Source organism: Stylophora pistillata, chromosome 1, assembly GCF_964205215.1.
Source record: "Stylophora pistillata chromosome 1, jaStyPist1.2, whole genome shotgun sequence".
Taxonomy (NCBI): Eukaryota; Metazoa; Cnidaria; class Anthozoa; order Scleractinia; family Pocilloporidae; genus Stylophora; species Stylophora pistillata.
Window position 1 is genome coordinate 35,145,715 of NC_142519.1, and position 27,711 is coordinate 35,173,425.

Genomic DNA, 27,711 nt, shown 5'->3' on the forward strand with positions numbered 1-27,711 from the left:
CGTGAGTATGTTAAATAACAGCATCTTCGTAAACTTCTCTAGGTCTTTTTTTATTTGGGGCGATAGTTTTATATCAAAACGAAGTAAAGCCGTAGAAAATTATCGATGAGAACCTTTCATTGTGGGTGGTTCTCCAAGAGCGAAGCATGGGGGAAAATTTTAGTTTTGACGGACAGAATATGTTCAAGGTCAAATATTTAAGCACATTTTTGTGCCTAATGTTGATTTTTGTTGATTTAGAATCTGAGGTGAATACTTTTTAATTAGTATATACAACACAGGAGCTAAAAGATGTTGATTTGTTTCTGTCAATGTACCTACAAATGCTCGACAATAAAATCATTAACGCGCGACTTTGTCTTTTCGGCTGCTCCAAATGAGTAAATCAGCGCGCGCGAAAAGCATTATTCACCTGTTTGGTAGAAACTAACATCGAACACCGCAAATCTCCAAGTTTTAGCAGAGATGGATTAGAATGTGGAATATTTTTTTTCCGCGGTGATTATCGATACTAACATTTCATCCTCCGAATATGAAGTTAGAGGACAGGAATCAAAGTTTAATGATAGAGCAAGCTTCCCTTTCTTGTTTTATTATTTCACCACCTCGCAAGTAACGAAGAGTATTAAGATTTAGCAATAATTTTAGTTACCAAAAATCAGTATTGGGAGTTAAGTTACAGTGTATGGACGAGCGTGAAATACTCTGAGGGTTAGCAGGGGGGACAAAAGTCAAATTTAGGCAGCCTCTTATTTTTATGCGTATTTTACGATATGAATGATTAAACTAGAAGTCTGGTCTATTTCTTCTCTTTTAATGTGATACCACACAGGAACAGGACAAAAGGAAAGAACAAGAGAGGTATGCATATAAAAGATAATGGAAAACTTCTATGCGAACTTTTAAATTGATGTTTCTCTACCTGGTCTCACAATTTCATGTTAAAGTAACACAAAACAGATCAGCCGTAAAGCTACTTTCATTTCAACATTGGCCTAATTTCAAAAGCAAGAAAAAGTGTCATATTGGAAAGAAAACCTCATTAAAATTTTCAACGCATTTTAAAACACGCCTACTACAAAACTAGTTTCGTCCACAGACCTCTTCAGTTCTATGCGATGCTTCGTTTCGTTTCGTTGTTTCGTTAGAAATTTCAAATCTCAGACCACGTCATATAACGTTGCACGAGCATATAACGTTGCACGAGCAATAACATGGTATCTAGTTGCGCAACAACGACACTAAAGTAAAACTGATAAAACAACAACACCAAAGTAGACAAACAAAGAAAAAAAACTTAAAAACTTACAAAAAAAGGTAATTTGACGAGTGAGGAACAGCAAGGGCTGAGATCCTTAAGGAGTAAGGAGAATGCCGCTATTGTGTTTCAGACGGACAAGTTTGGTAGGTTTGCGGTTGACACTTTGGATAATTATCGTGTCGCGTGTCAACCACATGTTGAGAATGACCACACTGTTACAGAGGAAATGCATGAAAGGGTACAGGCAGAAGCTCATGCACATTCGGTTCTGTGGGTGAGGCTCCTAAGTGCTGGTGAGGTGACGGGAGGGCAAGCTGGAATTAAGAACAACATGATTGTGACTGATTGTACACTTGCGCCTTTGTATACGTTGAGGAAAGATCACAAAGCAACACTTAATCAAAACGTTGGCTGCCGGTTCGACCAGTATGTGGAGCGATATCGGCCTACAACAGGAACTTATCATATTTAATGAGTACGATTTTGACGGAGGTTTGGAAGGCAGAGGAGAGTGTATGCTTAAACACCGAGGAGATGTTGGCTGGCTTCAAGGGGATGAATGATAGCCGTATCGTAGAGGATGTCGTATTGGCTCAGCAGATGGGAAGGCTTTATACCCGAGTTTGGACATACCTTTTACAATAGAGAAGGTTTGTGAAGTTTTTTGTACCAGCGGTGTACGGGTTGATGGTCTGAACAACGACGAACTAGGGGCTGTATCTAGTATGCAGTAAACAGATCTGAGGCGGAGTTGGAAGTCGCGGGGTTGCTACAATTCTGCCCTCGACGTAAAACCAGCAGAAGCCGGCCGCTCACCATCACGGGTTGTGCCCTAGATGAGGATAGGACCAAGAGGTTTAGGCCTTGGTTACCTCCGGCTGAGGATCCCGACGAAGATGCAGTGAGGAGAATGCAATGAAAATGGTTCTTTCTTTTATAATGGGAAACCATTTGTACAAGTTTGACGGCCAGATAAAGCTGCAGTCCAAGGGGGTCCGATAGGCTTACAACTTACTGGCCTTCTTGCTCAGTTGTTCAGGGTATGGTGGGATAGGCAGTTCAAGATCAAGATGGATGAGAACGGGTTGAGGGTGAGGATGTACAAGAGATATGTCGATGACAAATGTCGTTGTAGATGTTCCCGGTGCAGGCCTTAGGTTTATTGAGAGTGAGGGTAGGGTTATCCGAGGCGAAGACATCCTTGAACAAGAGCTGGCCATCGAAGCTGATAAAAGATGCCTGAATCTGGTGCAGAAGATTGGAAACAGCGTTCACCCGTCCATTTCGTTAGAAGTTGATTACCCTTCGTAACATGTAGATGGCAAACTGCCCATCCTTGATTTAAAAGTTTGGGTGGAGTCGAGGCGGGTACAGGGTGTGGGAGAAGGAGAGAATAAAGTGAGTGTGGTTTTGCACGAGTTTTATTCTAAGGATGCGGCATCAAAGTGTGTGGTCAATGCCAGGTCAGCCATGTCTTGGAGCTGTAGAAGAACCATACTCACTCAAGAGGTCTTGAGCATATTACGCAACTGCAGGAGGGAGCTTCTTTGGGAAGTTGTTGTCGGCCACGTGAACCACATGATGTTGCGCCTCTGGTTATAATCAGAAGTTCAGAACGGAGGTTGTGCGGTCAGCACTGAAAGCATACAACCGTATGATAGGGCTAGACGCGAGTGGTTAGCAACCCTTGTACAGACCGAGAGAATGGAAGCGGATAGAACGAGATCAGAAGAGAAGAGAAAAGCGGGAGTCCTGGTACAGAAAGGGAGGGTTTGACACGGTGATATTCGTGCCAGCAACTCCAGCCTCGGAGCTGAAAAATCGGTACATGGAAGAGGTTAAGGGAGTAGGATTCAAGGTCAAAGTAGTCGAGCAGTCTGGTGTGACTCTAAAGCGGATTTTGCAGAGGTCAGACCCGTTCAGAGAAAATCGATGTAGCGACATCAACTGTCTGGTCTGCAGCACCGGTGGAAAAGGCCCTTGCCGGAGTACCGGTGTCACTTATGAGCTAGTGTGTTAACTTTGCCGCAGTAGATATATCGGAGAGACGTCACGAAGTGCATACACCCGTGGGAAGGAACATCTGCGAGCTTTGGAACAGAGAGAGCAAAGTTCAGTAATGTGGAGGCATTCATGTGAGAAACATGACGGTAACGTTCCAGGGTTCACAATGAATGTCACGGGAGTGTTTCAGGGTGACGCTATGCTGAGACACATCTCAGAGTCAGTACAGATCAATAAGGTTCAACAAGATCAACTGATAAACACGAAGAGCGAGTGGAATTATTTCAGGATCCCTAGGGCTGTTGTCACACAATCGTGAATGAGGCTACGAAACATTTCATCATGTGACTATTGCACAGTGAAACTGAGTTCTAGTCTGTTGCAATTAATTTATTTAATTGTCTGTCTATTGTTATCATTGTTATTTGTGTTGTTAGTGTAATTATTGTGGAATATTGATTTTATTGTTATTGGTGTTTTTTTGGTTTTTTTGTTTTTGTTTTTGTTTTTTTGTAAGTTTTCAAGTTTGTTTTTCTTTGTTTGTCTACTTTGGTGTTGTTGTTTTATCAGTTTTACTTTAGCGTCGTTGTTGTGCAACTAGATACCACGTTATTGCTCGTGCAACGTTATATGCTCGTGCAACGTTATTTGACGTGGTCTGAGACTTGAAATTTCTAACGAAACAACGAAACGAAACGAAACATCGCATACAACTGAAGAGGTCTGTGGACGAAACTAGTTTTGTAGTAGGCGTGTTTTAAAGTGCGTTGAAAGTTAATTTTAATGAGGTTTTGTTTTCAATATGATAATGAATGATACTTTCCTAGCTTCGACAATCAAAATTTCGCAAGAACGGTGTTTCTCTGAATATTGTGACTGATATTTTCAGCAAACGCAACAGAGACGAAAAGTTGAATTATATCACTTGCACTTTGGCCGGGAAGTTAGAACATGAATGTCAAACATGAATGGCAGAAGCGTTGCTTTGACACAAATTTAAGATACTTGCGCATAATGTGGCTTTATAGGACTTATTATTTTAAAAAACATCTTACTAGCACTGGTAAAATTGAGTTTATACTGGCTCATTTACTCATTTTGAATTTGTGACTCTTATTTCAGTTCAATTTATTTGAATCAAAATCACTGATTTGCAACAAAGCTAGAGTAATTTCACAACTCAAATGCATGATTCACTCTCATAGTAGGAATGAGCTGGTTAAAATCAAGGACGAACCGGCAAAAGAAAGGGATGAAATGCTCTCTGAAATTGCCAAGGTAAGGGTTTTTGATTTCATGTTTTCTCTAATTCAGATTTTCTTACTCCCTCTTACATTTGATGTGAATTTATTTTCCTGAGCCAGAAATGTCTGGATTTTAGATTTCAGCAAAAAAACACATGATGCTCATACAGTAGCTTATCGTGTGTAGTTTAGTACCTTTGCAAAGTTTCAGAAAGATTATTATTAAATCATTACAACATAGGCCGCTGGACTTGCCAATCTATGCAAAGTAAGTGCTAGATCTTGATGCCATTTCTTTATAGAAACTGGCAAATATGGGGTCCATATAAACTTTCATATCTCTGCCACAATTTCTCATGAAACTTAACAGATCCGCTAGTATTGCTATTTCAGTTTTATGAATTAATTTTTGCTTGAGTAAAAAGTAAAAAAGAATGATTATCACTAAGGACTCCATTACATTTTAAAATTGATCGATGGAAGACAGGTTTCGATGGTTACTCATAGGATAAAATTCGAATAATATTTTTCCGACAGCTTAAAGAAGATATTCAAGTGCGAAGTTATGAAGCGCAGCGAGAAGCCAGGATAAGGGAGAATATCGAGAGGGGATTGAGACAAGCAAAGCTTGATTTAGAAAATAGAAATGCTGAGCTGAAAACGAAAGCAAGAAATCTTCAAAGTGCACAGGAAGACATCACAAAGCTTACAGAAGATATTCAAGTGCGAAGTTATGAAGCGCAGCGAGAAGCAAGGATAAGGGAGAATATCGAGAGGGGATTGAGAGAAGCAAAGCTTGATTTAGAAAATAGAAATGCTGAGCTGAAAACGAAAGCAGGAAATCTTCAACTTGCACAGGAAGACATCGCAAAGCTTGACCAGCAACTCAAGGAACAGAAGGTAAATTTATTACTGGTGTATATTCAGTTTCCATTTGTCTTGAGACTTTCACGTCAATATTGAGCAGTAAAATACATAACTTGTAGGTTTCCCTAGGACAAGCAATGGTCAGCAACTTAGATGATGCTTAACGGGAGTTTTCTTAGTATACGATATGTAATCAATTGTGTGTATGATCATCTGGGTAAATTAGGACTCCCTGAAAAGGACTGTTGTTGGACTTGTTGGACAAAAAGACTGAAAGCCATATGATGATAACTTCCACTGCATGTTGTGGTAAAATATGGTATGATCTGGTCACATGATCTGCAGGGAGGTTAGAGTGTTATGGAGTCAACAGGGTCATATTTCCGTACAACAAGGTTGTTAGCAGCTATGAAATACTAACAACTTTGATTTGATTGATTTGAGTCAACATGTAGAGAGATGTGAAGATATCACCCCTGTGTCATTACACTACCGTTGTAGCATACTTATATTTAAACATCAGTCACTTTCACTGAGCACAATCCTTCGTAGGACTTCCCTACTAGAGCCAATCATCATTTTCCTCAAAGAAAAAGTTTTCTTAAATTAGATGTATAGTCAGTATTGGTCATGGATACTTTTTTAGCAAAAAATGATCAGCAAGAGTTGAGGATTTTATTTGATTTATTTTAGGCACTGAATGAAAAAGCCATGAAGGATACAGACATGTTGAGGGCTCACCTTACCAAGGTGCAGCAAGATTTTGATCAGCAACGTCTTAGCTATGATCGGCTGGCCACAGAAAACGCGCAAAAAGCTGCTCAGTTGAAGGCAAAAGAAGACGAGATTAATGGGCTGAAACAGGACACCGAGCGTTTGACAAAAATGGGAGAAGCTATCCAGAGGAAGCTGAAAACCATTGAGGATCAGAAGATGGAAGTTGAGCAGCAGAAAGAAACTCTGAAAGGACAAGTAACTGGATTGGAAAGAGGTAAGCGGAAGACGGCATGAAAGAGAGAGTAAGAGAAACTTCTTTTCGCTATGGACATTACATCTCTTTACACTGAAATTCCCAATGGTGAAGGTCTTCTGGACCTCAAACTTTTTTTCGATCAACCTACTGTTAAGGAACCTAGATCTGAAACACTACTTCGCTTAGCTTAACTAGTGCTCACACATAATTGTATTTTATTCGGGGATAACTTTTTCAAAGAAACCAATGGCGTAACCATGAGGAACAAAATGGGACCCAGCTATGCCAGTCTTTTTGTAGGTTTTGTTGAACACCAATTTTTCAACCAATACAAGGCCCCAAACCTGAACTCTATGGTCGCTACTTTGAAGACTGTATCGGCGTTACCTCCTCTACCAAAGAGGAGCTTACTCAATTAATAACCGCAGTCAATTCCTTTCACCCGGCTCGAAAATATACCTAGGAAACTTCCGACAATTCTTTATCCTTTTTATGCACAAGTGTGTCTTACAACCCTACAGACTCGCATAGCTACTTATTGTATTCATCTTGGCATCCATCTCATGTTAATAATTCCATTCCCTTTTCTCAGTTTCCAAGACTTCGTCGTTTATGTAGTGATGACTGATTTTTTCCACTAATCAGAGTCAATGTGCCAGTTTTTCGAAAAACGTCGTTACCCTGTTTCTGTCGTTCAAGGGGGTCACCACCGCGCCCAACTTATTGATCGACAGTCCGCACTGCAAACGTCACAGAAGGAAAATTCCGACCGCATTCCATTCACTCTCACATTTTTACCCTCACAACCAATCGCTAGACACTTTAATCTACCTAATCATTCTAAGCAGCATATGGCAATCTGTGGTCTTTCCGATCCTTACACTTAGGTAGCTGGGAAAGCCGCAAAACTCTTGAACGAAAGTTTATCTTTCAAATCGACACTATAGGTATCAACGAACGCTTTTCAATCTACTAATTTATTCGCGTTTTTCTCGTCACCATGTTTCCACCAATACTGGATCTCCACTTTCTGCGTATAAACTCACACAGAACCCACAATTTCTCCATTCCCTATGACGAAGGGCTAACCCTTGAGACGTCAGCTTTTTTACTCTTTACGGTGGCCAATTTACAATTTCAACCTAGTTGATATAACTAAATTACCTTGTTACCCACACCGACGTAGCACCACAGTTTCTTCAGAAACTTACTTCCTTTAGACTTTAGAAATATTTGGCTTTCGCTCTTTTTCAGTTCTAGAGTAGGCTTTATAAAGCAAAGCCACCTCATTTGGGATTTTTCTGTAGTTTGAGGGAATAAGATATACTGACAAGATCAACTACAAATTGTAGTTTTTCCAAGTATTTTCTCGTCACCTAAGTTATCTCTGTTTTATATTTAGTATTAAGTAAATCAAATAAAGCAATGTTCCACCGACAGGTGAGCTGCAATGTAAGCAATTGCAGAAAAGAAGGTTTTCAGTCTTCGACGGGATTCGAACCCGTGTCTTCCACGACCAGGGCTACAAAGACACACGTTGGAAGTGGGGCATATCTTATAGATCTCTTCTGACCATATTTTTTGTTTTTAATTATTTTTGTAATAATTAGTATTTTTAAAATACTTATTAAGATTACTCAAATGAGACATGTCCTTTAGACTCTAAAAAAGATTTTGTTCTGTTATTTTAATCAGAACTTGAATCGAATAAGAAGCAGGCTGAAGCAGATAAAAAAGCCATCGATGATTTTGTCTCTTTCACAGACATCCTTAACAAGGTACTTCGCTCTTGCATTTCACTCGTAATGCGACCTTCGTTTGGGTTCTTTGAGAGGGATGTTAAGTCTAATATTTCTTTTATTTTTGTTTATAATTTCCTCAAAAATGTTTAATTTCTATGATAGCTGTAGGGAAGTAGTGTTTTATTGAAAAAGAATCTGGATTCTGAATGGAAAATTGCAATTATTTTTAAGAAAAAGATCATTGCTTAGATAATTCTCCTTAGATCAGCCATAAACTCAGTAGTCATTAAGGTTTCGTTTTGCTGTTCGGTTTTCTGGTTGTTACGGGAGGGGTGGGGTGGGGGTATCCAGACGAGAGATCCTCACTTCCTTAGCTGCTGTGTTTTCGCTTATCCTATGTAATGGAGTGTAATAATATTCTTAACAAGGTACTTTACCCTTGAATTCTGCTCGTAATACGACCTTGGTTTGGTTTTTTGAAGGGATATTGGATCTAATATTTCTTTTATTTTTATCAATCCTTCACAAATGTTTAATTTCTAAAACTGTGAGGACGTAGGTGTTTTTATAAAAAGAATCTGGATTCTGAACGGAAAATTGCAAGTTTTTAGAAAAAGATGATTGCTTAGATAATTCTCCACAGATCAGCAATAAACTCAGTAGTCAGTAAGATTTCGCTGTTAGTTTTCTGGTTGTCATTTACTCTGACGGTCGGGGAGGGGGGAGGAGAGTATCCAGAGGAGAGATCCTCACTTCCTTAGCCCCTGTGTTTTCGCTTATCCAATGTAATGGAGTGTAATAATATTAGTAACTGAAAGAGGATTGGAGTTTGTTTATTTGCTTAAATACACACAGGAGAAGATGACAGAAAAAGAAGAAATGAAGATGTACGTATTACAGCTTGTCTCATTCGTTGCATTAGCACGTGCATTTCAAGTGATTACACGCCTCCAGATCTTAATGCAAATGAAGGATGCCGAGGAGTTATACCTGTGTTAACTTGAGGTTGAAGTTTGGTCAACATTCACCTTTTGCTGACCTGAACAAAAAGAAAGGAAAAGTTTGTGTTGGAATCAAGTTTTGGCATTATAAGCTGTCCGACTATTTGAACACGATAAATTATTAATCAGTCAATTTGGGAAGTTATAGCCCTGATCTCCCTTTATTTTGAGCCTGCAGCACCCCCTCTTTCTTTCCTCATTAAATTTAAAACCATGTTAATAGTTAACAGTACATCTTAAGTTCCCTCAGGGTAATTGGTAAGAGCCATGAACATTTCTACCTCGTGGAAAATATTTGGTTCATCATATTTTCCCTAATTTTGAAGTCTTCCCTAACGTCATTAGTCCCAAGAAGCTTCGGTAAAATGGCATCAAGGGAAGTTTTCTTTGTCATTATCTTAGAGTGCTGTATGCTATTTTTTTCCTTTTTTCTTTTACAGTGAAATGGAAAAATTGCAGCGAAACTTTGCCGTCTATCGCCTGGAGGTAAATAACTATACGTGCCCGTTGAATATATAGCAATCACTCCCAAACGTTGATGGACAATTACCAGTCGTTTCCATAAATGACGATTGTTCACGTTGAAGGGAATAATTGTTTTCCTAAGGTCGTAGTGGTTGCAAGTATGATAAGTATTGTAAGAAATAGACAACTTTTTTGAAAGACATGTTTGGGCATGCTTATGCCATCTTCAATCAATGAGTAACAGAACGTGAGTAATTATATAACAGACAAGTAGATGAATAAAATATTTACAGTATGATGTAATACAAAAGCGGGTACTAATTACAACGTGACACCAAACATCAAAAGTGAGAACTAAAACGCTAGAAACGTGTTATAATGCTGTAATTGTTTGTTAAGTTCAGGTTTGATCTTATTTATATAAAAAGCTTCTTTGAGTTTTAAATCAATTGAGTTGTTAGCAGAATCTAGAATACTAAAGCGAGAAAGGGAGTATTTGTTCTTACAAGAAGTAGATGTGTTGAAATGCTTAAAAATATGCGAGTTTTTATCACTTTCCGTGTGCTCCTTTATTCTAGTACAAAAGTGGCGACTAGTTTCGCCAATATAACGGGAATTATATCCCGCACAAGAAAATCCATGGTAGTTTATCAAAGCGATATTTTTAAGCATTTCAACACATCTCCTTCTTGTAAGAACAAATACTCCCTTTCTCGCTTTAGTATTCTGGATTCTGCTAACAACTCAATTGATTTAAAACTCAAAGAAGCTTTTTATATAAATAAGATCAAACCTGAATTATAACACTTTTCTAGCGTTTTAGTTCACACCTTTGAACACCGATGTTTGGTGTCACGTTGTAATTAGTACCCGCTTTTGTATTACATCATACTGTAAATATTTTATTCATCTACTTGTCTGTTATATAATTACTCACGTTCTGTTACTCATTGATTGAAGATGGCATAAGCATGCCGAAACATGTCTCTAAAAAAAGTTGGCTATTTCTTACAATAATTGTTTTAGTATAAATCGCATCTGCTGATTCCAAGCAGAGGCAGAAGCGACAATAGCAATTTAGAGGAATGTATTGTATTGCAGGAAATTTAGCGCCACGGCCATAAAACTTCTCCTCACGGCATAGGTTATTTTCTTTCAATTTCACAAAAGTAGAGTTAAAAAATTGTCTGCTACCTCGTGGTAGCAACTAAGAGAAGTGTTAGGGAAATCTTCGGATCTTTCATAGTACTACTAAACAATATCGGTAAATAAAGTTGTATTATTGTTTTTTTTTCTCAGGCGAAGATGGCTCTCAATGAGCTTCAGAAGTAAGTAACCATAAGTATTCGCTCAGAAGCACTGGTTAGAAGACTGTTTGCCTTGATAAAGTTTCAGGAGCATATAGCACCGCTGAGAGGCTGGGTTGAAATTATGGTCGCAAAAGGGCTAAAAAGTTTCGAAATGAAGTTCTACAGCCAGTTATCATCGCCAGAAATTAGTAAAAGGAAATAATCTAGAATGAGCAGTCTATAGACCTCTCCTGTTTTTGATCTAGTCAATTCCAGGTACATCTAATCATTTAATACATCACGACTAATTATAATATCTAAGTTAAGGAACCTAGTACTGTTAGCCGGTAAAGTTAAAATTTCATGTTGCATTTTACTTCTTACAGCAAATTGGAGGATGCAGAGAAAGCTCCTGCAAATGTAAGTATACTCGAGAAATGTCTGCAGTCACCTGAGGCACTTTTAATTTGCTTTTAGTTCTAGAAATCTGGAATTATTAATTTTTTGCTTGTCGTTTAACTCTTCTTTTTAAGCAAGTGCAAACTATCTGACTAAACTTGTCAACGTGGTCGAGTATGTCTTAGTGGGTCCTCATCAAAGCTATCCCATTTGAAAAAGCTACCGGTCTAGTTAATTTTCTTTGTTTTTATCAGACGGGGAGCAGGGATGGCGCAGTGGTGAGAGCACTCGCCTCCCACCACTGTGGCCCGGGTTCGATTCCCGGACCTGCCGTCTCATGTGGGTTGAGTTTGTTGTTGGTTCTCGTCCTTGCTCCGAGGGTTTTTCTCCGGGTCCTCCGGTTTTCCTCCCTCCGCAAAAACCAACATTTCCAAATTCCAATTCGATCTGGAATAGTGGACAAGAATAGCCACCCAGTGGATGTCCATTGTTAAATCATTTATTATTATTTATTATTATTATTATAGAAACGTTTGATAGTCATATAATGATAAATTTGGTAACCTCGACTGTCCTCTTATTTTTAGAAAAATCTCAAACCTAGGCCATTAAGTGGTTATATTGGAATACTTTTTTTGGTAACTTGTCAAATAAACTGCTATCGTAATTTTGCCTTTACATTGTTACGACAAACTTGCTATTTTAGGTGCCGTTCAGTGATAATTTAAACCCCTGATACAGTAACGTCTAAGGCAACAAAGATTGCATCCAATTTCGCTCCAAAGGGAAGACAAAACTAGCGAAATTTCTTCATATAATAACGTCGATTTTGATTTTCAATAGAAAGTTTGAAAGTAGAAATAAGAGATCACCAGAATGGCAGATATTAGATCTGAGCCCGCGTACAAGCGGTTTTGTTTAAAGGTGCACGGAATTGAGGCACTTGGGCCAAAGGCTTTGTAAATTCTCAAAGGTAACTCTGTATATTTAAAAACAACTCGCATTTTACGCTATTTTTTTGCTTTTATCGAGAATCTGAAGCACTCAAAAGGCAACGATAGCAATAGTTAGACATTTTATTGCATTCGGATGCAACAACCGGAGCGATAAACCACACTGCAACATCTTGGCCGGAAAGTCATCATCAATCAAGCGTCTTTCCCTCGGAGCCTTCCTTTTTGTTTTCTGCTCGGAGAAACTGAATATTGTCGGAACTGAGTCTGACTTAAGACTTACTTTCCGGCCAGCATATGACTTGGAAAAGTTTTCCTTTTCAAAATGTTCACTGCATAAAAGAAATTTTTACTTACGGGCGTGTTTTCCCGTTTAATCTTGACTAGCCAAGTCGCCAGAAGTTTCTTGTTGCTCAGTGGCAGTGAATGCCACGAAAGATGCTTGCAATGTGGTTTATTGCTCCGGTTGTTGCATCCAAATGCAATACAATGTCTAACCATTGCTATCTTTGCCTTTTGAATGCTTCAGATTCTCGATAAAAGTAAAAACATTGCGTAAAATGCGAGTTATCTTGAAATATACAGTGATACCTTTGAGAATTTACAAAGCCTTTGGCCCAAGTGCCTCGATTCCGTGCATCTTCAGACAAAACCGCTTTTACGCGGGCTCAGATCTAATATGTGCCATTGATTATCAACGGTTAAGTTTACTTAATAATGTGATTTTCAATGTTAATTCATTATCTGAAGATGTTTGCATGTCTTGACGGCCACCTTTAACATCAATGACCGACGCTCGATGACAATCCCTCCGGTTTAGTACTCGGAAGACATTTGCTTCTGTGCGTGAGGAGGCTGCTCTTGCTGAGATAACCCCGAGTGTTTGATCCCGGCACAGCCTATTATCCTCTGAAATAATCATTACACATGATCGGTACTTTAAATCAATTGAAACTCCCATGGAAGCTCAGTCTGATAGGAATAAAAATGCTCTTTAGACGGTCTTGACTTCAATTCCTGGAACAATATCGACATCCTATTAAACTCGTAACAGCAAGCAATCCAAATGTTATGCCATTGTTACCAAGTAACAAACAGTGTGTTTTCTTGTTGCCAGGCAAAGAAAAAGAACTTGTTAAGAAGAGCATTCAGTCGACTCGCTCAACTCTTCCGCCGTTGAAGATTTAATTTATATCTTTTATATTCCATTGTGTCTACATCTACCTATTTTTTCAACAGCACTTTTTATTAATATGACCCGAATGATCTGACGTGCTGTGAGTTTTCACCTATTATCGTATTTTTAGATTATAACTAGGTTTTACTTTTCATTTCTATCATTCCTGTTATGAAAATGACGTGCTGCTGTTTTCTTAACTTCCCTGTTTTTAAATCGTTTAATTTTCTTACGTTTACTGTGAGTTTTCACCTGTTATCGTATTTTTAGATTATATTTAGGTTTGACTTGTCATTTCTATCATTCCTGTTATGAAAATGACGTGCTGCTGTTTATAATTTCCCTGTGTTTAAATCGTTTACTTTCCTTATGGATTTACCTTTCATTACTAATATTATTTATATGACGTGTTGCAATTTTCCATTATCTTTTTTTTTAGTTCACTTGTCATTTCTATCATTTCTGTTATGAAAATGACGTGCTGCTGTTTTTAATTTCCCTGCGTTTAAATCGTTTACTTTCCTTATGGATTTACCTTTCATTACTAATATTATTTAGATGACGTGTTGCAATTTTCCACTGTCTTTTTTTTTTAGTTCATTTCACCGCAATTTAATGCTCTTCCTTCCATTTTTACATCCTAGACAGTTCCTTTCTTTTTCTTCGGTTTCCCTTTTAAAACTTTTCTATCATCGGATACTTCAGATGTGTAGTTTTTATCGGCGACTCGATTCTCATCATGGTGGCCAAAACCAACATTATCAGTTGTAAAGCCCTTGCACCAGACGACCACTGCAAATCGACCCAGACCGACTCGCTACCATCACCACCGTTAGCTCTTCTCTTTCCATGCCCAAGGGAGATCCACTGTTCTCAACCTGAGTAACGTTCTACTCGGATAGCACTACACCATCTCTACTTCACCATCAACAGCTAATAGTTAGCTTCACCACAACTAAAAGATACGGCCCCGGTCAGTTATCCTGCCCCGCCACAAGGTCACGACCAGACTATCTCGACCAACACTGCCGGCTTAGCTGCGTCGACCTACACAGCCAACTGAAGACGGCCTCAGCCAGCACAACCAACGAGACCACTCCATCCTGAGCACTCAACCAGACCACTCTTTCGGCACAGCTTACTGTACTTTCTCGACCAATGCAACCAAACGAAGTGCATCCTCTACAACCAACAGTACTAACTATACTGCCTCCACCGCAACAGACTAGCTGTCTCCACTACTTCCAGTAACACAACCAACTTTACTATATCAACCAGCCGCAATTACAGACCGCTTTAGACATGCTCGTTCCCCTACTACCGCTTTGATGACCGAACCTACAACTGGTAACTCTCACCAACTTATACCTTATAGAGAAGTTTCTTTAGTCAGCAGTTCGCGTTACTGAGGGTAAAAGTGATGGTTGATTGGACGGAAACGAGAAACAAAATCAGGATTCGTTGACTAAATTTTTCTATTGATGGAAGGTTCGAGTTGTTGCAAATCAACTTTATCCTACACTCCAATTGAATGCGTCTATAAGTATTTCTGTCTTGGGTTTTTCCTTTGTTCGTGAAGTATACAACTTGTTTCTCGGAGGTCATTTGCTTATTTCATTTGCATCAAAGCCTCACATAATTACTAGGATTATCCTTGCCATAAGTGAAACAACCGATCTTAACCTTGACTAATTCCATCCCGTTTGCAACAATGATCGCTAATCGTTCCTTGCATTGTTCCGAATTCCTTTTGCCTATTAGTACAAAAAAGGTCGGTAGTCAGGCGTCAGCCAGTTGGTACGACAACGTGTTAAAGTACTCCCGTGGTTAATTATGGATGGTATCCTTCCCTTCTTCTCAACTGCTAACGTGTAAGCCTCATCGTCCTCTTCAATTTGCTGTTAGATCGCTGCAGTCCTTTGCTCAAGTCTAGTCACGCTTATAGAAGTTCTTGTTGTGCTCTCTATTGTTGGTCCAGTTTTTCCTTGCGCTTTTAAAATTCTGAAGTAAAACTCATACTCGATAGTGATGATTGCTTTCTCGGAGGAACTTTTTGCACTCTTTAATTTTGAATCAATAGTCAAGCCAAACTCCTTCAAACCTAAGTTGAGGAGGCGCTGAAATTGTGGTAATTGGGGCGCAATAACTCTAGGATCACTTCAAATGGGCCTGTCTCAATCCAAAAAAAATGCTCAATACTTTGGACTTGGCTCTTGGTGTTGTGAGATTAACCATTCGTCCATTTTATTGATCTACGTATAGTTACACTTTGAGAGGGCTTGTGCTAATTGATAATCTTCTTTGATTCCTCTGCGGATTTTAGAAATCTCAAAGCAGCTTCCGTCATACAGAATTGATAGCTTCATGCCGTTACTCTAAAGGATATTTTGAGGCTGAGGAAGTGTGAGCTTCTCTTAACTGATTTGTTAGTGGATCTTCAAGATGTTCGTACGTGTTGTTCAGATCGAAATGAATGGTGGAATCTATGGAGGTAGAATATAACTAATTTCGCTATTTTGTAAAACTCTTCTTCCTACTTTAGTTTTTTTCGTTCCAAGTTCAGCTTTCCTCCAACGCCGATTAATGCACTTCTTGGCCATTACCAGGAGCTTTCCAAAGCGAGGGCTGAAGAAACCTCTTTCAGCTCAGCTTTGGCTCTGTATTTAAGTCAGTAATAGTGAATAATACAGTGGTTTTTGAAAGGCTTTGAAAAGCTTTTTCTTATCTCTCTATCTCTACAACTTCCCCACTGAACAATTTGAGAGGCTCTCCATTGTTCTGAATGGGATTGCAGAGGATTGTACTCTATAGTGTACAGTCCTCCTTTAAAGTAGCTGTCTCCTTGACCTTAGCTTTCTGCTAAATTAGAGTTCTTTTTCAGTTACGAACCTTTGTGCTCTTTTCAATCTCCTTCTGATCTTTACCATTTTCTTCATAAAAAGACTCTCGCTAGAAGTTTAGTGAACATGTAGAGGAGTGACCTTTTAATAATGAGGGTCGTTACTTCCATGGCCAAGAAACTCAGCGTCTTTTTCTTTTCCATGCTGTCTACAAACTGGAATGTCACGTATAACGTTTTGGCTCTGTATAGTTCAGTTGGTTGTGTTTCTGAGGTAGTGTGGTCGTTTGTTGTTTCTGCTGAGCTGCGTTGGCTGAATCTTTTGTTCAATCTTCTTGTGATTAACAGCTGAAGATGTTAGTATTGAGACAGCTCGTCTGTTACTTTGGTACAGGTGGTTTTGTAGCATGCTTATTATAGAATGCACTCAGCACAAACCAACTTGGCTTGATCTTCATCGCCCCAAATTGCTGTTGGTTCGAGGAAGTTTGGTTGAGTTGGTTGTGGTGATTAAAGCAGTTTACCCATACATAGTGCCAGTGTCGTAATATGTCGTTTTCTTGGCATTCTGTATGGTTGCTTTTAACTTTGATGAGTCTGCCATCAGTAGTGTTATCTGATAGTTTGTGTTTATATGTTTCCTTAATTCATTTCTCTGTTAAAAATGTTTTAATCGGCGTAGTTTAGATCTATCGTTTGTATCACAGTCTACGTTTGATGAGTCGTTAGTGTTAAGATTGCTTTTCTCTATGTTTGTCTGTTCTGGTTTTTAAGTTAGTCGAAACAAGTCACCAAAAGTTGTTAGCCAGGTGGGAGTAACTCATGGGGGAGCAGGGATGGCGCAGTGGTAAGAGCAGTCGCCTCCCACCGCTGTGGCCCGGGTTTGATTCCTAGAGCTGGCGTCACATGTGGGCTGAGTTTGTTGTTGATTCTTGTCCTTGCTCCGAGGGTTTTTCTCCCAGTCCTCCGGTTTTCCTCCCTCCGCCAATTTCAACCTTCCAAATTCTAATTCGATCTGGAAACAGTGGACAAGAAAAGCCACCCAGTGCAATGTCCATTGGTAAATTATTTATTTATTTATCTATTTATTCATGATCTGTAATATGTTCGTGTGTCAGTTAAATGTTGCAGCTTACAGTTAACTTTGAGGATGATGTGAGACCGTTTCTAGTTCCGTTTTGTTACACCGTAAAGTGTAATTAGGATTGTTAAAAGTTATTTGTATTCATATTTATGTATTTTTTGTGTGGTCTCTTGCCATCAACAAGATCGACTTGATTTTCCTTACAAGCACGCGTTCCGTGCGTTTATTTGGAATGTTGATTCGGTTATGTTGCTTGAAGCTCACATCTTTGTGCGCTGAGGTCGTTGTGTTCCCTAGTGGTTGGTTTGTTGGTTTGGTGGAAGCATTCCCCTTGGGTTGCTTGGCTGAAGTACAGTCAGTTGTGTTGGCGGAGGGGTATTTTTGGTTGTTTAGGCTGTAGCAGTCCTGTCGGTCGTGTTGGATGAGACGGTCCGGTTGACTGTGTGGGCCGAGGAGGCCAATTCGGTCGTGTTAGTCGCGGTAGTGTGGTCAAATGGCCAAAAAGGCGGGAAAGGCAGGATAATGATTGGGGCCGATGGTTGCGGCGGTGGAGCTAACTGCTGCCACCTGTACGGTGGTGAAGTAGAAACAGTGCCCCCTGTGCATGTGATAGAGAGGAGCCATCGTGTTTTTTTCCAGACTGATTGAGGTTTATTTGTGGTGGTCGCCCAATGCACTGACCTGAAGCTGATTTTGCTGGATTTGGTCACCATGGTGTGAAAAACGAATCTGATCTGAGCTGATATTTCATTTATTTTGCAAGAGTTTGTTTGAATATTTGATTTTTTCTCAGATTTATACTCACGACCTTCTTTTAAAATGTAATAAGCTTTCAAACCGTTTCTGTTCTGAATTAGTGCAACACGTCATGGTTATCATTTTACGATTGTTTTCATATCATTCTGTATTTTTTGTCCAAATTAATTGAATTGTTAATATTTCAGCTTTACATGTACTTAAAGTTTATCTCACTTTTTGTCGTTTTATTTAAATGTCAGATTTTAACTTTTTGTTAGATTTTGCCTCAAGATTTTCTGGTCCTCATCTAAAAACTTTCTATTATTGCAGCAAGTCATCGTCATAATTTTACTATTATTTTCATATTCGTATTTTTTGTTGTCCATCCTGTTTAAATTATTACCATTTCAGCTTTTAATGTAACTAATAATGAAGTTCATTTTATCCTACTTAAATGTCAGATTTTCTTGCGTCTTTGTCAGATTTGTACTCAAAATATTTTGCTACTCATCTGAAAACTTTGTACTATTATAGCACGTCATGATCATCTTCCTAATTTTGCGATTATTTTCATATTTTTATTTTTTCTCGTCCATCTTGGGTATATTATCTACAATTTCAGCTGTAAATGTAACTCATAATGTTGCTCTATTTTTCTCGTTTTATTCAAATGTCAGAATATCTTGCGTTTTTGTCACATTATTCCTCAAGATTTTCTGGTAGTCATCTGAAGATGTTGTAATACTGCAGCACGTCATCGTCGTAAATGTACAATTATTTCATATCTGTACTTTCTTTCTTGTCTATCTTTAGTAAATTATTTACAATTCCAGCTGTAAATGTAACTTATAAATGGTGCTTTATTTTTCAAATGTCAAATATCATTGCTTTTTACTCAAAATTTTCTCTTGATAGTTATTTTTTTAAATCTAGCGTTTTCTCCATTTTTAATCTGAAAACCTTGTATTCTCGGATATGAAATTGTTCAGCACGCCACGGTCATACTTTTGAGATTAATTATAAGATTAATTTTGCGATTAATTTTATATTTGTATATTTTCTTTCCATATTTATTAAAATTAATGTTTTTTAATAGCTTTTGACGACTAGCTCTGTTTTTCTTGTTTATTTTGATTGCTATTTTACTTGGCTCTATATTGAAAACTTTCTTGAAGTGCACGAGGAAACCAGGCGGAACGAGTAACGAGTGTATGCAGTATGAAAGGGCTTTAGGAACACTGTCATCTCTAACCATTTAATAACCTTCAAAAATAATTCGCTTTAAGAGCAATTTGCATGGAAGAAACCAATTCGCGTCATGTGCAAGTGTTGATTCCGAGCGTCGTTTGATCACTGACGCACGGAGTCCCGCAGGGTTCAGTCCTTGGACCCACTTTATTTAACATCCACATAAACGGCATCACCGACATTTGCAAGGAGAGCGAAGTGGTACTTTACGCTGACGACACGAATATCCACGCCAGCGCGAAGGACATGAGCGTTGCGGAAAATCGTGTCAACAAAGACCTAGCTAATACTGTCTCCTGGTGGAACCACGACGCGTAATTAATAATCACAAGAAATGCGAGGCAATGCTGATTGGATCCAAGTACGCTGTTAAAAACACCCGACCGTTACAGATTGCCCTCGACGGTAAACCAATGGAACAATTAGATTACGTTAAGTACTTAGGAATTTGCATCGACCACTGTCTGACATGGAGCAAACATGTAACCTATATACAATCAAGGGTATACCCCAAAATGAAATTGCTGAACAGAATGTCGTCTTTTCTCAGTCGCGATATAATACTCAGGATCTACAAACAGACTGTGCTACCCATACTAGATTATGGATGCGTCATATGTGGTGAATGCAGCAAGGAGAACGCCCAATGTTAAGAACGCCCTCAAACTCGGGAAATGCGAATGATATTACATGCTGACCGGAAGACCCGTACTCAGAAGATGCTCACTAAATTGTTTTTATTATTACTTTATGGTAGACGCCTTTTTATCAAGTTTCAGTATGCATACAGGATTATTAATAATATAAACTGTCCTAAGCAACTGACAGGCTATTTAGTAAAACGATCTCAAAGACATGGTCGATCCCTTAGAGACTCGACATTGTTGGATGTACCACATGTTAAGACCAAATGTGGTCGGACTTCTTTTAAGTTCTCGGCTGCTAGTGCCTGGAATAAATTGCCGAGAGAGATACGTGAGCTGAAATCACTTGCACAGTTTAAGGTCAGAACTTTTACCTTCTTAAGAGGCTGTCCGCGTAAGAACCGACCACTCGAATTTCGGCCGATCACAGAATTCCCTCAAAGTTTTACTGTGAGATATTTGATCTATTCTATCGGCAAAAATTATATTTATTTGGTTCGTAATGCTATTTTATCAAATTTTTGGCAAAGAGATGCGAGGATGGTCAAAAACAAAGAAAAGTGTTTATTTCAGAGTTAATTTTCAGCGTTTCGGTGGAGGCTCTAAACACTTGCGCATTCGTTTAAATAGCATATATCGGACATATGGTATCATTTTACATCTCTTCTGTTGATTAGTAGCAAAATATGTAAATTCTGACCAAACAAAGAAGAATTACGCTGTTTTGAAAATACCACACAAGCAGCACTTTCCAAATTTGGGCTAGTGTGCTGTTGTTCCAAGACGCTTTTCTCAAAAGTATAACGGGATCTGGAGTCCTCACCACTGTCCATGTTTAGTACTAGGGCTGGTGTGCCGAAAACAATAAAAACATTTTTGGCAACTAGTCTTTTCGAGCTACAGGAGTTCGATGAACTTTACTAATTTTCAATGTTCAAAGTGCATATGACCTAATTTATACATATTTGTGGTTACTCCATTCCTCGCTCAAAATCAATGTTTGAGGCAGCGCTTATTCTCAAAAGTAGCATGGTTGTTTTGTTAAGGTGAAGATGTCCACAAATTCATCCAAACTTGCCCTAAATTTAGCAATTACGAAGGTAGAAATGAACATCTCTGTGACTTTATGTTTAACTGTCTCGTGCAGGTTGAAACATGTAGACAAAATTCAATTAAGTTAGTCTTGATCGCTGTCTTATGCTATAAAAAACTAAAATTGCTGTCAGTTACAGATTTAGAAACGTTCATTCAATATGTAGAACCTCATGTCTTATCTGTGCTTGAGAACATCTCCACAAAAATGGGTTGATTCTGTCATGTGTCACGCTCTTTACACTGAGAATCACTGATCCAGTTTTGACTACAACGCACGCAGGTATTTTCGAGTTGTCGAAAGAAAGGGTTAGTTTCAGAAGTATTACTTCTTTTTATGAAAAATTTACCGTATCGTGTAACAGAAAATGTAGGTTTATGGAAAACATATCAGCAGTGCCGATTTCAGGCAGAAGCTCAACGGAATTTCCTTGTTTTTAGGTGATACAGCTAAGTATAGTACAAGTATTATTCATTTTTATTGCCGTCTTTTGATTTTGAATATCACCTCCAACTTTTATCGTTTTTATTATTCCCTTTCTGTCTTGTTTTTGCGTGTGTGTGTGTGTGTGTGTTTTTTCCCCTTGGTGTTTCATTGGCTGATATACCTGAGACCACAACAAAGCATCGTGTACGCCTTGGGATGGGCAAAGTAGATCACTTTGTAGATTTTGTAAATAGACCGTACTTTTATCAAGATGTTTCTTATGGTAGCAAGATACTTTTCCTAGATAATGGCGACAAGATAGAGATGCCAAATGTGGTAAGAACCCTGACTAGGTCTACAATGATTGAACAGTACTTGGAGTATTGCAAAGAACAATGTCACGAGCCTCTGAGTAGGTCTCCAATGTTCAAAATATTAGAAATTCGAGAAGCATCTCAACGTAAGTCACTGCAAGGCCTAGATAACACTTCTGCCGATGGCGCGGCGGGCTTTCAGACACTTGAAACACTGGTTGAAACTCTTGAGAAAGGAGGAATGCAAATGCAGGGGTGCCTGTATGTTCGTCAAAAACTACGAGATGCTAAACGCTATCTCAAAACTGACTACCGACTGCACTGTCAATCAGATGACTCCACTTGTGCTGACCACTGTCGAAGGTTTGCGCTAAGTGATCCTGTAGAGCCCGACTTTTAACATCAATGTTCACATGAGCACCAATCCACTTGCGGTGACTGTCAAGGGCTGAAAAAGGTTTTACAAGATGTGAGACAAGGAATCGAAGGTTCATCCTGGGCACCTTACAACTTAGACCAACGAGAGGATCTCCTGTATGACTTCAACCAGGCCCAGGAGAATATCTTGCTTTGGAAAGCGCATATCATGCGCTCAATAAACCAGGAGAAGGCTAAACAAGATGCAATGAAGTTACCACATGCGGAGTCCGCTATTCTGATTATGGACTGGGCAATGAAGTTTCTCCAAATGAAATATCGTGAGAAACAATCCGACTGGTTTGGAAAGCGTGGGATAAGCTGGCATATCTAAGAATGCCACCTATGGAAAACTGACGTCGCACCCTCATATCTTCGACTCGTGCCAACAGGACTGGTATGCAGTTTGTTCCATTACTGAGAACACACTGGAGGTTGTAAAGAAGGAACACCCCCAAATTAGTGAAATTTACCGAAGGAGCGATGAAGCAGGATGTTACCACAACAACTTTATCTTTAACTTTACCTTGTCGAATTGGTATTGCAGTCGTGCGATATACTTTTCTGAACCCCAGTATGGAAGAGATGTCTTTGATCGGATTCTTTGTCCGATGAAGTCAACAATCCGACGATACTGTAACGAGGGACATGATGTAGTTTCTGCCAAAGATATGCGTGCAGCACTCTCAGAACGTCCTGTTAGAGGTTCAACTGCCTCAATAAACCAAACTCAATAAGCTAGTTTTTGTTTCCCAGGGCACCTATTGATAACAGCTTGTGCTGATGGGTTTACCCTGGTTAAAATATGTTATTATTATTGTTATTATTGGGGGGGGGGACGCTGCAGGTCTGATGGAGCAAAAAACAGAGTGTTGATCAATCTCCAGTGGGGGGAGGGGAACTAAGAGGGGATGTTGCAGGTCTGATGGAAGGGAAAACAGAGAGTTGATGAATCTCTTGTGGGGAGAGGGGAGCAAGAGGTGTTGGAGGTCTGACGGAAGAAAAAACAGAGAGTTATCAACCTCCTGTGTGAGAAGGGAAACTAAGGGGAGGGGATGTTGCAGGTCTGATGGAAGAGAAAACAGAGTGTTGATCAATCTCCAGTGGGGGGAGGGGAAGTAAGAGGGGATGATGCAGGTCTGATGGAAGAGAAAACAGAGAGTTGATCAATCTCCTATGGGAGAGGGGAACTAAGAGGGGATGATGCAGGTCTGATGGAGGAGAAAACAGGGAGTTGATCAATCTTCCTTGGGGGGAGGGGAGCGAAAAGGGGTCTTGCTAGTCTGATGGAAAAGAAAAAAGAGAGTCGATCAGTTGCTTGCAACAAGGTTGATTAAATTGGGAATTATATTTTGCAGTCATATAGTTTGTTCAAATTCTTCTTCTATGGAATCTAACTAATTGTTGTTCTGGAGTGGTGACAATTGAGACATGCGACAACTTAAAATCTGAAATGGACCTACGTCTTATCCTTGCTTTGAAAACAACGCACACTTCGCGTGGTTATGCGTTCTAAGGCCACATGAGAGCCCTTACTTTGCGCGCTCAATGGGGAGTCTCTTTAAATTCGTTCATAAACTGACGTCAGAGAGAGGGAGAGAGAGATAGAAAGAGAGAGATAGAGAGATAGAGATAGAGAGAGAGAGAGAGAGAGAGAGAGAGAGAGAGAGAGAGAGAGAGAGAGAGAGAGAGAGAGAGAGAGAGAGAGAGAGAGAGAGAGACCCTTTTTGGGAAGCTAGTACGTTGCAAGTTACACGCTCGTAAGTTCCCTGACTCTCTCTCTCTCTCTCTCTCTCTCTCTCTCTCTCTCTCTCTCTCTCTCTCTCTCTCTCTCTCTCTCTCTCTCTCTCTCAAGTCTGCTATTTCTATTCCTGTATAGAAAAGAGAACCCTACTGTAGTCTTTGCAGAGGCTAAGGTGCGGCCTTCCGATTCAGAGTCTACTGCAATATCCTACGATGAGTGGCTAGAGAACTTAGCATGCCTCCCTTTATTAGATGGTCGCCAACCCTTCGCTCAACATAATAAACAGAAATCTTGCTATTCATTACTTATATATAAGTTACTTGAAATTCTCCCTCCCCTCCCCCAAACATGTCAAGACGTTTTCCACTCATTGTAGCTTCCTGGGGTATGATGAGAGTCGAGCTTTAGACTATGAGAGACTCTTAATTACTGATTCAACATTTCATTCCTTCAAAAAGGAGTCACTGACTGCGAAAAACGAGAAAATCACATGAAACAAACCATAATAGCAAAGGTAAGCTAACCACTGTTGGGAACTTACTTCTCCCTTAGTTGCCGATCTTTCGGCTCTTTATCTCTCAGCTTCGGTGAGTGCTCCTTTTTTTCGCTCTTCTTTTCACATCCTTTTGGAGATTGCTGGAATGGGGGTGCCTCAGTGGCGTAAACGCCTGGCAAAGGTTCTTCCTTGGTTATGTCGATTTCATCTAGAATCTGTTTAAATTACATTGTGTGAAATTTTCATAGCACACATTGGGCAAAGATAAGCCTGTGCTTGAGGTAAGTTACCCATACAGCCGGAAAGCATTGCCGTTTCCGTAATATGGAGTGACTAGGCGTGTTGCTTGTCCCTTCGAATACCCTCATTGCACCCCCAACCCACGCATGTTGGCGTTTGACGTGCATGGCCTACATGTGCATCTCAATAAGGTGATTGGCTTTTACGGTGAAAGGTTAAAGTTTGGCCATTTTACGGCTAACAGTAACTTCTTTCCGTTACGTTTTAAATAACAATATTTATGGTTAACTTATTTTTGAGGCACCACTTAAAATTTGTAAATTATCACGCCTAACGGCAAATTTTTTTTTTTGCCCTCTTACGGCTAACGTTTCACCCTATTGATATCCTCCTTTAAGTGTGGCACCACCAATTGTTTGAAATGTAACTCTGAATGTTCTGTTTGAGTAAGCTAGACGTACCATTAGTTCGAAACCACAATTTACACAATTTGTGTCTCTAAAAGGTAAGCGAAATAAAATGAATTTATCTAAAGCCGCGGGAATATCATACATTAATCGTTTCATCCGTGACTGCACCCGAACCTGGTCAACTTCTACTATCTTGTTCTACTATCTATGCTGCACATAGTGGGCTTTGTTCATTATCTGATCCCGATGGAGGCCTCCACTTTGGAAGTCACCTAGGGCTTCCGAGTTGCACTCAATAGAACTTAATTGTTGTAAATGTAAACAGTTAAATTATAGCATTGGCAAGTCTGTACGAGCATACTCCAATGGGATCAGCAATGTGGTTCCAGACAACAAGAAATCTACGGTGAAAATTTTTTGTATCCCAAAAGCTGTACTATGTCCATACAGAGCACAAGTGAAAGTAAATGGGGTATGTGCCCTGTAGGTGACACGATATTTAATGAAATAAATTTAATTTGACCTGGGGCTGAAAATTAAGCAAAGTACCGGCCCTTCGTAGGTGAACTGCAAGTTTAGCAATTGCAGAAAATAAGTATCCTAAAACAAATCAGGCTCTGATTAGAGACAGGTTAAAAAAGTGACAGATTACCAGTGACCTTGAGAGGAGAAGTACACAACTGGAGGCGGTTTGGCTGAGTGGTTAGGGTGCTGGACTCTTGTAATCCAACCGGTTCCCAGGTTCAAGTCCTCCACCCTGCCACTCACTGGGTTTGATCCCAGTTTCCCCAAGTTCAACTCCTTGGCTGCGTTCTGTAAATAGCCCACTGGTCTGCCTCCTGCCAGTGGGGATTTTAAAGCACCTAGTTAGTCTACATTGTGGCTGAAAAGCTCCTTAATTTATACATTTTGAAACAAAATAACAATCTTTTTTCTGGCATTTTAGGGGTTCCTACATGTATACTAGCACGATGCTATAGTTAATACAAAGGGTACTTGATTCTTTTGTTGTTTAGCTGCTGGTCTATACTGAAACATTTTATGCACTAAGGAGCTGAGAGGGAACAATGGCGAAAATATTTTCTCCACCTCTGGTTTAGAAATACCACTGCCATCAGATATGAAGAGCATAATTACCAGGGAAAAATAAAATGTGAACCACACATGGTCATACCAGCATGAACAAATTTTAAATTTCCCTTAAAAGTAAACACAAGGTGGTTCTTTTACCTTAGCATTGGATAAATCATATCAATTTCACTGGTTCTCACAACCAAGGCATTCCCACATCTGTGTCACTTCGGCTGCAAAAAATGATATAATCATAGATTGGCCTGAATTATCAAAACCTCTCCAAAAGTGTTTAGTTGACACTCAGCCTTCAATATTATATCCTCTAATTTGAGATGTTTGATGCACTAAATAAATGTGATTTTCCCTCTGAGTCATTTCATCTTACTAAGATTGTGTAGTTCTAAAATATTTCAATAATTGATTAACTTCTAATTTGAATCAAGTGCACCTGAGTATGATATATCCCTTTCAAAAAGAGGAACTGTCTCAATTTCTGAAGAATTAAGCATGAAAATAATCATAATAATAATAAAATGTTAACACACATACTGACTTTACTTACTCCAGACAAGTTTGGTTTGTTCTCCATAGATGCACACTACACCAATCATCAAATTAGATGACAATCAATGAGCAAATGGCACCACAGGACCCATTATTTCATCACTGGAAAAAAAAATAAACGACTTCTTTTTTCCTTTTTAGGTTGATCATTACACAGAGATTAGTATTGGGCTAACATTAATGCAGCTAACAATTTAGCAAAGTACTACACAACAGGCCAATACCATCCTGTAATTCAGGATGATCTTAAAATATTAATGGCTACTAGCACCTGCAAAAGTTCTTCTGTCACAGTGACAGATTTAGTCTGTCAGTGAAAGCCTTAAATTTACACATTAACCTTTTGACCCCTAAGAGTGACTTGAACATCTAATCTCTCCACACAATATCACCCCAAATCAAAAATTAAGGTCACAAGGAAATGACCACCAACTAAGTAAGCTCCTGATTAATAAACAGTTTCTTCTTGTGAGCACTTAAGGACATATATTGCGAACAGTATGGTGAATTTGCATTCCGATGTGAAGGTGTACATGGTGATTGCCTGAATCAGTGAATGTATTTCTCACTAATACAATGTGATTGGCCGTTTTCACACTAGAGGACGGACAAATCGTCTGGACGGACAATCGTCTGGGCAGACAAATCGTCTGGCATTTGTTCGTCGAATTTGAATTTGAGAAGGCCATATGCCGAAAAGTTTTCCGTCTTATGAGCGCAAAGAGAACAGGCACTGGGTCGTATTGTAAAGCAAAATGGCTGCCGCCATGTTGAAACTTCCCGTGAAACCTCGCTCTGTTGCTAGTCCCATTTCCTTGCGGCGAGAAAATCGAACATTTCACTGTCTGATATGAATTTAAGTCGTACTGTCGTCGACTTGTTCGTCTCGACGGACAAATCGTCTTAAAAAAATCGTCTTTCCAGACGGCCAAATATCAGACCATTTGTTCGTCGAAAAATTTGTTCGTCCCGTTTTCACATCAGACGATTTGTCCGTCCAGAGGA

The 27,711-nt window shown here is 39.3% G+C and overlaps 1 long non-coding RNA gene and 1 pseudogene across 1 annotated transcript; one reads left to right on the forward strand and one right to left on the reverse strand.

Moving 5' to 3' along the window:
* LOC148742231 (uncharacterized) overlaps positions 1-1,995 on the forward strand; it is an 8,790-nt pseudogene extending 6,795 nt beyond the window's left edge.
* Positions 1,996-21,476: 19,481 nt separating this feature from the next.
* LOC148742232 (uncharacterized) lies at positions 21,477-27,605 on the reverse strand. Its single transcript, XR_015998666.1, has 6 exons — positions 26,705-27,605; positions 26,299-26,372; positions 25,721-25,907; positions 24,464-24,633; positions 22,705-22,838; positions 21,477-22,606 (listed from the first exon to the last, which is right to left on the reverse strand). It is a non-coding gene; the product is annotated as an uncharacterized LOC148742232 (long non-coding RNA).
* Between the last annotated feature and the right edge of the window lie 106 nt (positions 27,606-27,711).